This window comes from Tamandua tetradactyla, chromosome 18 (assembly GCF_023851605.1).
Source record: "Tamandua tetradactyla isolate mTamTet1 chromosome 18, mTamTet1.pri, whole genome shotgun sequence".
NCBI classification, from domain to species: Eukaryota; Metazoa; Chordata; class Mammalia; order Pilosa; family Myrmecophagidae; genus Tamandua; species Tamandua tetradactyla.
Genome location: NC_135344.1, coordinates 33835144 through 33847351, shown reverse-complemented (window position 1 = coordinate 33847351; position 12208 = coordinate 33835144). Strand labels below are relative to the sequence as shown.

The 12208-nt window shown below is 34.8% G+C and overlaps 1 protein-coding gene across 5 annotated transcripts in view; it reads right to left on the bottom strand.

The window, feature by feature from the left end:
* The window catches only part of DYM (dymeclin), a 603069-nt gene that overhangs the window by 180424 nt on the left and 410437 nt on the right, over positions 1 to 12208 (bottom strand). The gene's annotated exons all lie outside the window — the stretch shown is intronic.

The following is a 12208-nucleotide window of genomic DNA, read 5'->3' as shown; positions in this document are numbered from 1 at the left end:
TTAGACTTTTTCTAGTATAATACAGAGTCTTCTTTTTCTACCCAACAAGCTTTGCTTTTAGGATAGAACCTACCCCACTAAAAAAAGTGAATTCATGACATAGACTATGTCAATTATAGCGCCATTCCACAGTTCTTGTGAAGTGGTCTGTGGCCATGTGCTCTAAGTTGAGCCAGTTGGAAACTACCTCTGGGATTTTTCTTACTAGGAATAGTGGGAAAGACTGCTTTCCTCTCTGGTCAGAATATCATAAAAGGTAATTCTGGAGGTGCCTATGAGCATGGTTCAGCCTCATGGAAGAAACTTACAAAAAATAGGAAAGATGAACCCAAGCATAGACAGTGGCAGAGAAAGACAGACAGATGGACAGAGAGAGAAAGAGAGACACTCTGTGTGCATCTTCTGCAGGTTCTCATTCCCCAATTTAAGTCCCTGAGGCTCCCAACTCCTCCTGCACTTTTTCTCCTGCGAACTATTCTTCACTTTGTATTCTTAAGACAAATCTTTCCTTTTTACACCTTAGATCTGAGCATGGCTTACTCCCTCACATTGCAGTCTCGGCTCAAATGTTACTACTCTGACGCTTACCAAAACCGCAACCCAACACTGGCATGCTCCTTTCGTCCTTCCTCTGCCTTATTTTCTCCCATAATATTTATCACTTTCTAAAATATTACATAGTTTTCTTAAATTTTTTTGTTGTTTGTTCCCACCTATTAGAACAGAAGTTGGCAGACTACAACCTGGAAATATTACAGTTGCTACATTATTAGTGTACTCAAAAAACAAACAAAGAACTACAACCAAATACAGCTTACCACCTGTTTGGGTAAATAAAAGTTTATTGAAACATAGGCATGTCTATGCACTCAGATTGTCTATGGATGCTTTTATGCTGCAGTGTCAGAGTTGAGCAGCTGCGATGGAGACCATCTAAAATGCAATGGCTAAGATATTTACCATTTAGTTCTTTGCAGAGAAAGTTTGCTGACCTCTGATCTAGAAAGAACAGAGACTTTTACCTGTTTATTCATTACTATATTCCCAGTGTCTAGAACAATACCTGGTACACAGCAGGTACTTAAAATTATTCACTGAATAAAATACAAAGGAGAAATTTCCTGATTTTTTAAAAATTCTTTTAAGTTAAAAATTTCAAAGTTTATCTAGTTTCTGATTTACGGTAAATGCCTGATGTTTTTATGGCAGGAAAATAGCTCCTTTTTCAGATAGTTACTACATTTAAAACAAATAAAACAAAACAAACATTTTATCCCATTTACCTAGAAATGTAATGGTTATTGGTCAAATTCTAAATCTAGAAATTCTGAGTAGATTTTTTCAAATTTTTTTTAATTAGAGCAGTTGTAGGTTTATAGAAAAATCATGCAGAAAGTACAGAATTCCTATATATACGTCCCCCCAATTTTCACTATTATTAACATTTTGCATTAGTGTGCTACCTTGCTTATTATACTATTAACTATAGAATAAATATATTATAAAGAACTATATAGTCCATAGGATTCACTCTTTGTGTTGCACAGTTTTATCGTTAAAAATGTTTCAATTTTTAATTAAGTATGAATGAATGGACTCTAGCTCAAAAGGTTTCTATCTGGATTATCCCCACTCCAATCTGGAAATATTACACTTCCTAGATTATTAGTGTACTCAAACAAACAAAAGCATTGAACCAACTATTGGTAGACCTGAATTGGAAAGTTGTATCTGACACCAACTTAAAATATAGCCCAGGGCAAGCAACTGCATCTCTGTGAGGTCTATAATTCCCTAGATATGAGGGTATGTGTGAGATAACTGATCTAAGGTCTCTTTACGGTCTCAGATAAAATGAATCTAGGGAAAAGGAGGGTAAAGGTATGAAATTAATGCTCACTTCTTTTGCTTGCTCATCCTAGGCTCATGGTACCGCCCCACTGTAGACAGCATTACCATGATGTACAATTATTGCTTGCTTATTGGTCTATATGACCAACAGAACTCTGTGAAGGCTGGGGCTATGTCTACCTATTTACTCATGTATCCCTTACACATGACAATCACCCAGTAAATATTTGATTAAGTAAAGAAAGCATGCCGTGTAAGATAAGGTTAAATTACACAATAAATTTTCTATCATACATACACAACTTTTTCTTATTCATGTGTATTTTTCCTCTGTATACTAGAAAATCCTCATATACAGATTTTTACGAGAAACAAAGGAGATTTTAGACGCTACAAAAAAGTCAATCTGAATATACTAAGCATCTTGTATTGAAATGTGAAAATGGACTCAGTCCCAGTTTGGGACTCAGTCCCCAGGCCAAGTAACCAATGGCCAAAACAATACAATAGGGAGCCTGATTCTTCCACACCCTAAAGAGAACTGCTAAACCACACACACACATCAAAGACTCACTCTAAAAAACTAAGTTTTGCCACGTTTGCCCATTATCTGACTCAAGTTTATTAAAAAGTGAAGGTGAAAGCATTCAGGAGAATGGGAAATTATTTTGAGAGAGATAATGGGGGGCTGTGGAACTTTCCTTCCCTTCACTCAGGATGGGAGGAGGATATTCTCTTTTACCTTAACCTAAGACAGGGGCTTCAAAAGAACCATTAGTATTACTGGACATGCATCCCTAGGTGTCCAGAAGACAAGGGAGGTGGTACCCGACTCTTATCACGTGAAATCTAAAGATGAGAAACTGGCTAGAGCTGCCTCCGTCCAGAGGCAGAGTGAAAGTAAAGGAAACTTTGAGAGCTACCTGTCTTTCTACTGCTAGTGGGGTGAAATGATTGTTTCTCATGGACCACTTGTGGGCCCTGTCTTAGGGGATTGTCCTGGAGTCTCAAGAGAGACTCTCGCTGGGATTTAGGGAGACCAATAGAGGAGATAGACTGTTGGAAGTCTAGCAGCTGAGGGGAAATTTTTAAGTCATCAGCCTGAAAAGAGGTACTATCTCTGACAAAATACCCACTGGAGGATATCTTCTACTCTTGCAAATGTGCTGACAAAAAGTCAGCTTTGAACAGCTACTACAACCAGAGAGTACCTATGTTAGATGACAGGTATACTCACTGTATAAGATTGTGCCCTTTCTCTCTAATCCATTTTCTCCATGAGCCTACTGACTGCTGGAGAGGTCAGAGAAAGCAGACATGGAAGTAGACAGGAAGGGACATGAAAAGGGAAATGAAGCTGAACACAATCTATTCTATTCCTCTACTGCAGGCTTCCAAGCCCGAAGCAGCCTGAGCTGGGAGAGGGAACAGATAAGAGTTCAGAATTTTGATTGGTTATTACTTTGAACTTGAGAAACATAACCATTTTTCCAGGTGAAAATTTTAAACTGCTGATATGAGACTTTTCCTTTGACTGAAAGAAACTAAAAAGGCTACGGAGCTTCCAAAAGATTTTATCCAGGGCAAGAGTAGAGTGAATCCAGAAAGTGAGTTTAGTGGGGAATTGGCAGAAGTTGCTTCCTGATTTTACACAACAGATTCAGCTCATTCAATACATAGTTATAATATCTCATAAAGACAAAATATTCTGAAGGAAAGAAAACAAATGATGAAAAGGGAAGATTCACTAATAATGCCAGATAAAAGATTTTGTGACATTCTACTTTCATTCCTTTTCCCAATTCTTAAAGTTGACATAATTGTAATAGATAGATGATCAACCTTTACTACTCTCCATCCAGAAAAAGTAGATATGCACAACAATAATTGAGACATTATTTTTGATTCTCAGTTAATATGGCTTAATGAAAATTAGTTCTATTCTCAATTAATTTCAATTTATTACTAATGGGTTAGTATAATCACAACCGGTCTCCAATTCTACTAGGTATGTTCCAAAAGTTCATAAATAAATTGGGTGTTTTAGAACTTGGGAGGTGTTTCTTTTTTTCAGAAACAATGCTTTATAGTTTTTTTTTAATTGAGTAAAAATTGTACAGTACCTGAAAAATATGGCATTTCAATGATAACTAACTACACTGTAAAGGGGGTTTCTAAAGAACAAATGCAATTCAAAATTTAATTGATCTTATTAGAAATACATTTTTAAGGTAAAGAGGCACTAGTATGTACATAAATATTCCTAAGTAAGAGTAAGTTGCTAACTAAATAACGGCATCTGCATTTGCATCACGTATTTCTTTTGGTCACTTATTCCCCAGGTATTTTTTAAATGGGAGAAAAGGCAAAGGTACCCAAATTTAGAGCTCCCTATTCCCTTGGTTTATATAGGTTTTTTATAAGACTGTACATCAAGAATTGTATGTGCATTCTTTTTTCTTGATTAGCTTTAAACAGGCTAACTAAAGAAAAGATTTATAAATAATATATTTCCATATACCCAAAACAAGACTCAAGCAAAAAAAGAAATAGCAGTAATAAAAGTAATGTGTCCTGTGATTTTTAAACTGAGAAATAGAATAGTGCATAACCATAGGAAACACGGGTAAAATAGATTTTTTTTGTCCATGTGAGTGCTCAATACACAATGTCAATGGGTTTTATGGCAACAAAGATATCATCTATGAATTTTAAATTCTTCTTTAAACTCTTTCAGTAGGAGTCTGTTTTTGTAATTCAAAGAATTTACAGGGTTTAAAACAAAGAAGAAATGATCATACTGGTAAAATTAGTATTAACATTTGCATCACTTTCAGAGTAATTCAATCATTGCTGGTAGGGCTGAAGATATATTTATATGTAATTTCCTTTTAAATGACATAAGGAACCAAGAAAAAAATTTAAAGAACAATTGATGTAGAAGAATGGGGTTTGAGGCTTGTTCTATCAGATAATAAAACATACTAAAATGAATTAAACACCATTCTGCTGGCACAAGAACAGATGAATAAGTCAACAGAACAGATTATAATTTAGAAATACACTCTTATCAGTAGTGAAAGCTTGAACTATTTAATAAATGGTGCTGGATGATAACTGGAGGTTAAATATCCAACTAGTGGGATTTCTATTTGGAAAAAAAATGAGGTCGATTCCTACTTTATTTGATACAGTCAAAGACATGTACACATAACCACACATGCAATGAAAATACAAGATTTTTTTTTTATAATTTGTGTGTGTGTGGGGGGGGTGTTCCAATGTATGACACAAAACCCAGATTTACAGACCACTGAAAGGATTTTGGCTTTGCCAGTGTATGAGATGGAGTGCTACAAGAGATTTTTGAGCAGAGAAACAAACTGCTCTGACTTACATTTTTATTAAAAGGTCATTCTATTGTTTGAGAATGTAAAAGGGATAAAGTTGGAAGCTGGGAATCCAGTTAATACTATTGCCTTAAGTGGTAACAGTGAAGGCAGTGAGGAGTAGCAGATTCTAGATACAATGTGAAAGTAAAGCCAAAGGGAGTTGCTGCCAAACTGGATATGGGATATAAGAGAAAAAGAAGAGTCAAGGATATTATCAAAGTTTTTAGCCTAAGCAAATGGAAGGATGGGTATACCATTTACTGAAATGAGAAAGACTTGTGGACAACAGTGCCAGGGAGAACATCAGTGGTTTCCTTTTGGATGTGGCAAGTTTGAGATGACTATAAGTTATTCAAGTGCTGGTTTCAAGTAGAGAGTTGGATATTTGAATCTTGCTTCAAGAAATGGTACACATTCAGGTTAAAGATACACAGTTGAGAACTGTAACATGTTACTAGAATTTGAAGTCATAGCAATGGATGAGAAACTCAATGATTAGAGAAAATAAGAGATACCGGAGAAAACTGAAACCTAAGGTAGAAGGGAGAGACAGAAGCAAAGTTTGTACTCTAGAACTTCAGAAAGGCATGTGTATTAGAAGCAGCAGATATTAGAAAGTGAGATACAGATAAGCAGAAAACAGGAAGAATAACTGAAAAACCGTATTTTAAAAATCAGACCTTCAGTTTTCCTTCCCTCCCCATCTCAACCCAGTGCATATTTTCTTCCACCCTGGTATTCTCTGAGAACCAGAGAAACTCTGGATCAGGGATGCAGGTCACAAATGAAGATGAGAGTTACTACACAGAAATGGAATAATTAAGTAAATGTCTATATGCTCAACACTGAAATCCCTGGCTTCATTCCAAAAAACAGCTCAGAAAATACCAGCAACTAGGTTAGTATACCTAAGGAATATGCTGGAAGATAACTCTCAGGAGAAACTGAAAAGTGCCAGACAAAAGGATCCATTGATACTGCTACTTTGGAATTCCCCAAAAGAAACAGCCAAGTTGGAGCTCCCTAAAATACACTCACCAGTCAACAAAGTCCAACCCAAGTACACAGAACTCCTGATCAGGTTTTAGTGCCTCACTTTTAAATAGGAACTCTTTGCCAAGGATCCCAATGACAAACACCACAAAGGAAAACAACAACAACAACAACAAACCTTGGATAAATCAGAGACCATGTAGGAGAAGAAAACTTCTAAAATGTTACAATTAATAAGTTCAGGGGAAAAAAGTACATATATTGCAGCTGTGAAACAAAGAGGCCATTCAAAAAGGACTATCAGAGAAAAAAAAAACCTTATGGAAAATGAATATATGATGGCAGAGATGAAAAATTCAACAGAAGGACTGGGAAATGAATTTGAAGAACTCTCCCAGAAAATGGAACAAGATGGAAAACAGTAGAAAAATGATAACTAGAGAACTAGTCTAGGAGGTGTAACATCCAACCAATAGGAGTTTAAAAAGAGCAGAGAAAATGGAAGGGTAAAGGGAGGACATTATTAAAGAATTACTTCAAGAAAAGTTCTCAACATGAGAAAACATGAATTTCCAGAATGAAAAAGCCCACCAAGAATTCAGAAAATAAGTAAAACACAACCCAAAATCCCAAATCACAGCACACGATTGGAATTTCAAAAGACTGGAGGTAAAAGAAAGTTCTAAAAACAGAGAGAAAAAAAAAAGAGGGAAGGAGGGAGGGAAAGTTACAAACTGTCAAGAATTATTATGGCATTAGCTATCACAACAGCTGAAAAATCAATGCGCAATGCCTTGCAAATGAAGAGTAAAAATGGCTTTCGATTCAGAAATCTTGGCCTTGACAAACTTTTGTTCTAGAGTAAAGGTTAAAATACAGACATTTTTAGACAAAGAAAGTAAATATAATATTGGTTCATCTTTGAATAAAACCTGTTATAACAATGTAAATACATTTCCATTAAATGTAAAATGTTAGACTAATGTCTAACCTAAAATCAATATGTAAATGTACTGGGAGAATGGGGGAAAGGACATCATTTGAATACGAGCAGGTGGATGGATGCAGCTGAGGGAAGTGTAAGATGATGATGCTGGTCTGTTCACATAGAATGCGTTTCTCTTTCTTACTTGACTCCTTTGCTTTTAGTGAAAAACTTTTCTACTATCCACAGAAAGTCAAAAAGACTAATGACTAGAAGGACAGGATTCAAGCAGCCTTTGAGAAAGACAATAAGATCAAATTAGAGGTGTAGGAAAAGGCATAGGGAGGCTTGCATACAGACACTAGATGGCTCAGACAAGTGTGGAAAAGATCTGAGGTATAAAATGTCTTATTGAAAAAAGAAAAACATCAAAGTTTATGAAAATTACAACGAATTATTTCACGAAAATTGCTTCTTTGTATTTGTAGAATATAACAGAAATAGTAATTCCCCAGGCTTTCCTCCTATCAAATCAATTAATCTTAATATTTGTTTTTTATATGTTACTTCATAGTTCTTCTGAAATTGCTATATACCTACATGTATTATATATATATATATATATGTATTGTGAATCTTTTCTTTTTTTTTCTGAATGCTAAGTTCACTTATGGCCTTTACTGTAGATCTTTCTACAATATTCTACACACAACAAGAGTCTGAAATATGCTAGCTACTCATGATTTAACTTTTTTCTTTGTCTCTTATACCTTTCTTCTTCCAATAAAAGGAACTACAAAGATGTCAGTATCCTCCCTTAAAATCGGAAATAAGAGGGCTGTTTAATTTTAGTAAAAAAAAAAAAAATCATATTTTTAAGGTTCTAAAATTAAAGTGAAGGAGATGGTTACCTATATAATTATCCTTGCTAAGAAGACAGAGAATTATAAAAAGAAGCAAGATTAAGGCAGAGTAAATCACCTATTCATTCATACTTAATTGACTTAATAACCCTAAACATTATTTTAGATATGTAATAACTAACTTAAAATTCATTTCCATCTTAGATAAATATTCTGTAATGGTGTTGATTTTATGGCATAGAAGGTAGAGTACAAAATAAGATACTTGGGCACCATTAGCTTGCTGACTGTTAAGTAAGGCTTGTGAAAACACTAATGTTTACTGGAATAGCAGTATAGATTATAAAGCATGGACAAAAGACCTGTCCACCAATAAACTGAATGCAACATGATCCATGAGACTCTGTATTACACAATATTTCAACACACTAAGGGAGACTGAATCACTTATTCTTTTAAAAAACTCTAAAGTAAAAAGGAAATATTATAAAGATATGTAGTTATAACATCTAGTAAACAAGGTTCCAAACAAAAGGATATACCATAAATTCTAACTCAAAAACCCATTTTCTTAACCATAAAAATGCAAGAGATATTTTAGCAAAAACTTGAAATTATGCTGAGAATGTCCAGCATGATTTTGATTTCATGACTGCACAACCAAAAATTACATGTAAAACCAAAAATAACCAGTCATGCACATGGCAAAGCATTCAATCGAGACAGACCTGTCTCTCCAACAAATAGTGCTGGGAGAACTAGATATTCATATCCAAAAGAATGAAAGAAGACCCTTTTCTCACATTTTATGTAAAAATTAACTCAAAATGAATCAAAGACCTAACTATTATGAGACAGGGCCTTAAAACTCCTAGAAGAAAATGTAGGGAAGCATTTTTAAAATCTTGTGGTAGGCAGAAGGTTTCTTTGGCTTGATACCCAAAGCACAAGCAACAAAAGAGATAATATACAAATGTGACTTCCACAAAATTGAATATTTTGTTTATCAAAGGACTTTTTCAAAAAAGTTGAAAAGGCAGCCTACTCAATTGGAGAAAATATTTGGAAGCCACATTTCTGGTAAAGGTTTAAAATCCAGTATATATAAAGAAATCCTACAATTCTACAATAAAAAGGCAAACAACCCAATTTAAAAATAGGCTAAAGATTTGAATAGATATTTCTCCAAAGAGGAAATAAAAATGACTAAAAAGCACATGAAAAGATGATCAGCATCACTAGCTATCAGGAAAATGCAAATCAAAACCATGAGGTACCATTTCACACTTACTAGAATGGCCACTGCTAAACAAACTGAAAACTTCAAATGTTGTAGAGGATGTGGAGAAATAGGAATACTTATTCGATGTTGGTAGGAATGTAAAATGGTACAGCCACTTTGGAAGTTTGGCAGTTCCTCAGGAAGCTAAGTACAGACTTGCCATATGACCCAACAATCCTGCTTCTGGGTATACACATACTCAGAAGAACTGAAAGCAGGGTTGCAAACAGACATTTGCACACCAATGTTCATAGCAGCAATGTTCATTCTTCACAAGTGCCAAAAGATGGAAACAGCCCAAATGACCATCAAATGAATAATGAACATACGAAATCTGAACTGTTATTCAGCAGTAAGCAGGAATGATGTCCTGATGCATGCGACAACATGGATGACTTTTGACAACATTATGTTGATTGAAATAAATTGGACAAATATTATATGATCTCACTAATATGAACTAAAAATATTAAGTAAACTCATAGAGTTAAAATCTAGAATATAGGTTACCAGGAGATAGAAAGAGAGAAGAATGGGGAGTGGATGCTTAATGAATGCAGCATTTTTAACTGGGATGAATTTAAATGTTTGGCAATGGATAGAGGTGATGATAGCACAACATGGTGAGTATAATTAAGAGCACTGAATTATATATGTGGTTGTGGTTGAGAGGGCAAGTTTAGAGTCATGTATGCTATTAGAAGGAATCCCAGAGGGTAAAACATAGGACTGTATAACACAGTGAATCCTGTGGTGAACAATGACTGTGATTAATAGTAAAAACATAAAAATGTTCTTTTATTAACTAGAACAAATGTATGTCACTATTTCAAAGAGTTAATAATTTAGAGTGGTATATGGTATACCTATTGCAAACTACGAACTGTAGTTAACAGTGATATTTTAATATTCTTTCATCAAAAGTAACAAATGTACTACACAAATGCTTACGGTCAGTAATGGGGGGGAATAAGGAGGTGATGGATGCACAAACATGTGATGATACTGTGAGCCACTGACTGCATACTTTGGATGGACTGTATGATATGTGAATGCATCTCAGTAAAGCCTCTGGACAAAAAAACCTTGTGGGATGCAGTAAGGACAGTGTTGAGAGAGAAATTTATAGCTCTAAATGCCCACATTAAAAAAGAAGAAAGAGCTAAAATCAAAGACCTACATGTACACCTGGAGGAACCACAAAAAGAACAGTAAACTAATCCCAAAGCAAGCAGAAGGAAAGAAATAAAGATTCGAGCAGAAATACAAGAAATTGAGAATAAAAAACAATAGAACTGACCAAATCCAAAGTTCGTTCTTCAATAAACCAGAAAAACCTTTAGCTAGACTGACAAAGAAAAAAAGAGAGAAGATGCAAAGAAATAAAATCAGAAATGAGAGGGGAGACATGACTAGACTCCACAGAAATAAAAAGGATCACAAGAGGATACTATGAACAACTGTACACCAACAAATTAGACAACTTAGATGAAATGGACAAATTACATTGACTATAGAAGAAACAGAAGATCTCAACAGACCAATTACAAGTAAAGAGGTTGAATCAGTCATCAAAAACCTCCCAACAAAGCCCAGGACCAGCTGGCTTCATAGGTGAATTTTACAAAGCATTCCAAAAAGAATTAATACAAATATTTTCCAAACTCCTCCAAAAAATTGAAGAGGAGGGAATACAATTTAATTCTATGAAGCCAACATCACCCTAATACCAAAGCCAGATAAAGATACAAGAAAATAAAATTACAGACCAATTTCTTTTATGAATATAGATGCAAAGATTCTCAACAAAATCCATGTAGATCAAACCCAACAGCACATGTAAAGAATTATAAACCATGATCAAGTAGATTTATTCCAGGTATATAAGGGTGGTTGAATGTAAGAAAATAAATTAACACAATAAACCACATTAACAAATTGAAGGGGAAAAACCATGTGATCATCTTGACTGACACAGAAAAGGCATTTGACAAAATCCAGCATCATTTCTTGATAAAACACTTGAAGACAGGAATATAAGGAGATTTCCTCAAAATGATAAAAAGCATATATGAAGAACCCTCAGCTAACATCATCCTCAATGGTGACAGGCTGATAGCTTTCCCTTCAGTATCTGGAACAAGAAAAGGCTATACTTTGTCATCACTGTTATTCAACAGGGTGTTATAAGTTCCACCCAGAGCAATTAGGCAAGAAAAACAAATAAAATGCCTCCAAATCTAGTTGGAAATGGTAAAACTTTCACTATTTGCATATGACATGATCTGCAAGTCCCAAAAAGCTATAAAAAAGCTACTAGAGCTACTAAACAAGTTCAGCAAACTGGTGGGATACAAGAAACATGTAAAAATCAGTAGTGTTTCTAAGCACAAGTAATGTGCAGTTGGAGTAGGAAATCAATAAAAGAATTCCATTTACAACAGGAAGTGAAAGAATCAAATCCTTAAGAATAAGTTTAACCAAAGACGTAAAGGACTTGTTCACAGAAAACTACAAAGCATTATTAAAAGATATCAAAGGAGACCTAAATAAATGGAAGGACATTCTGTATTCATGGATTGGAAGGCTATATGTCAGCAAGATGTCAATTCAACTTAAACTGACTTACAGATTTAATGTAATCTCAATCAAAATTCCAACAGCCTACTTTGCCTAAGGGGAAAAATCAAATTAACCATCAAATTTATTTGGAAGGGCAAAGGGCCTGGAATAGCCATAATCTTGAAAAAGAAGAACAATGTTGGAGGGCTCACTTTCCTAACTTTAAAAAATTATTACAAAGCTACACATGTCAAAACAGTATGGTACTGGTACAGGACAGATATACTGACCAATGGAATTGTGCTGGTTTGAATCTGTGGTGGACCTCAGAAAAGCCATG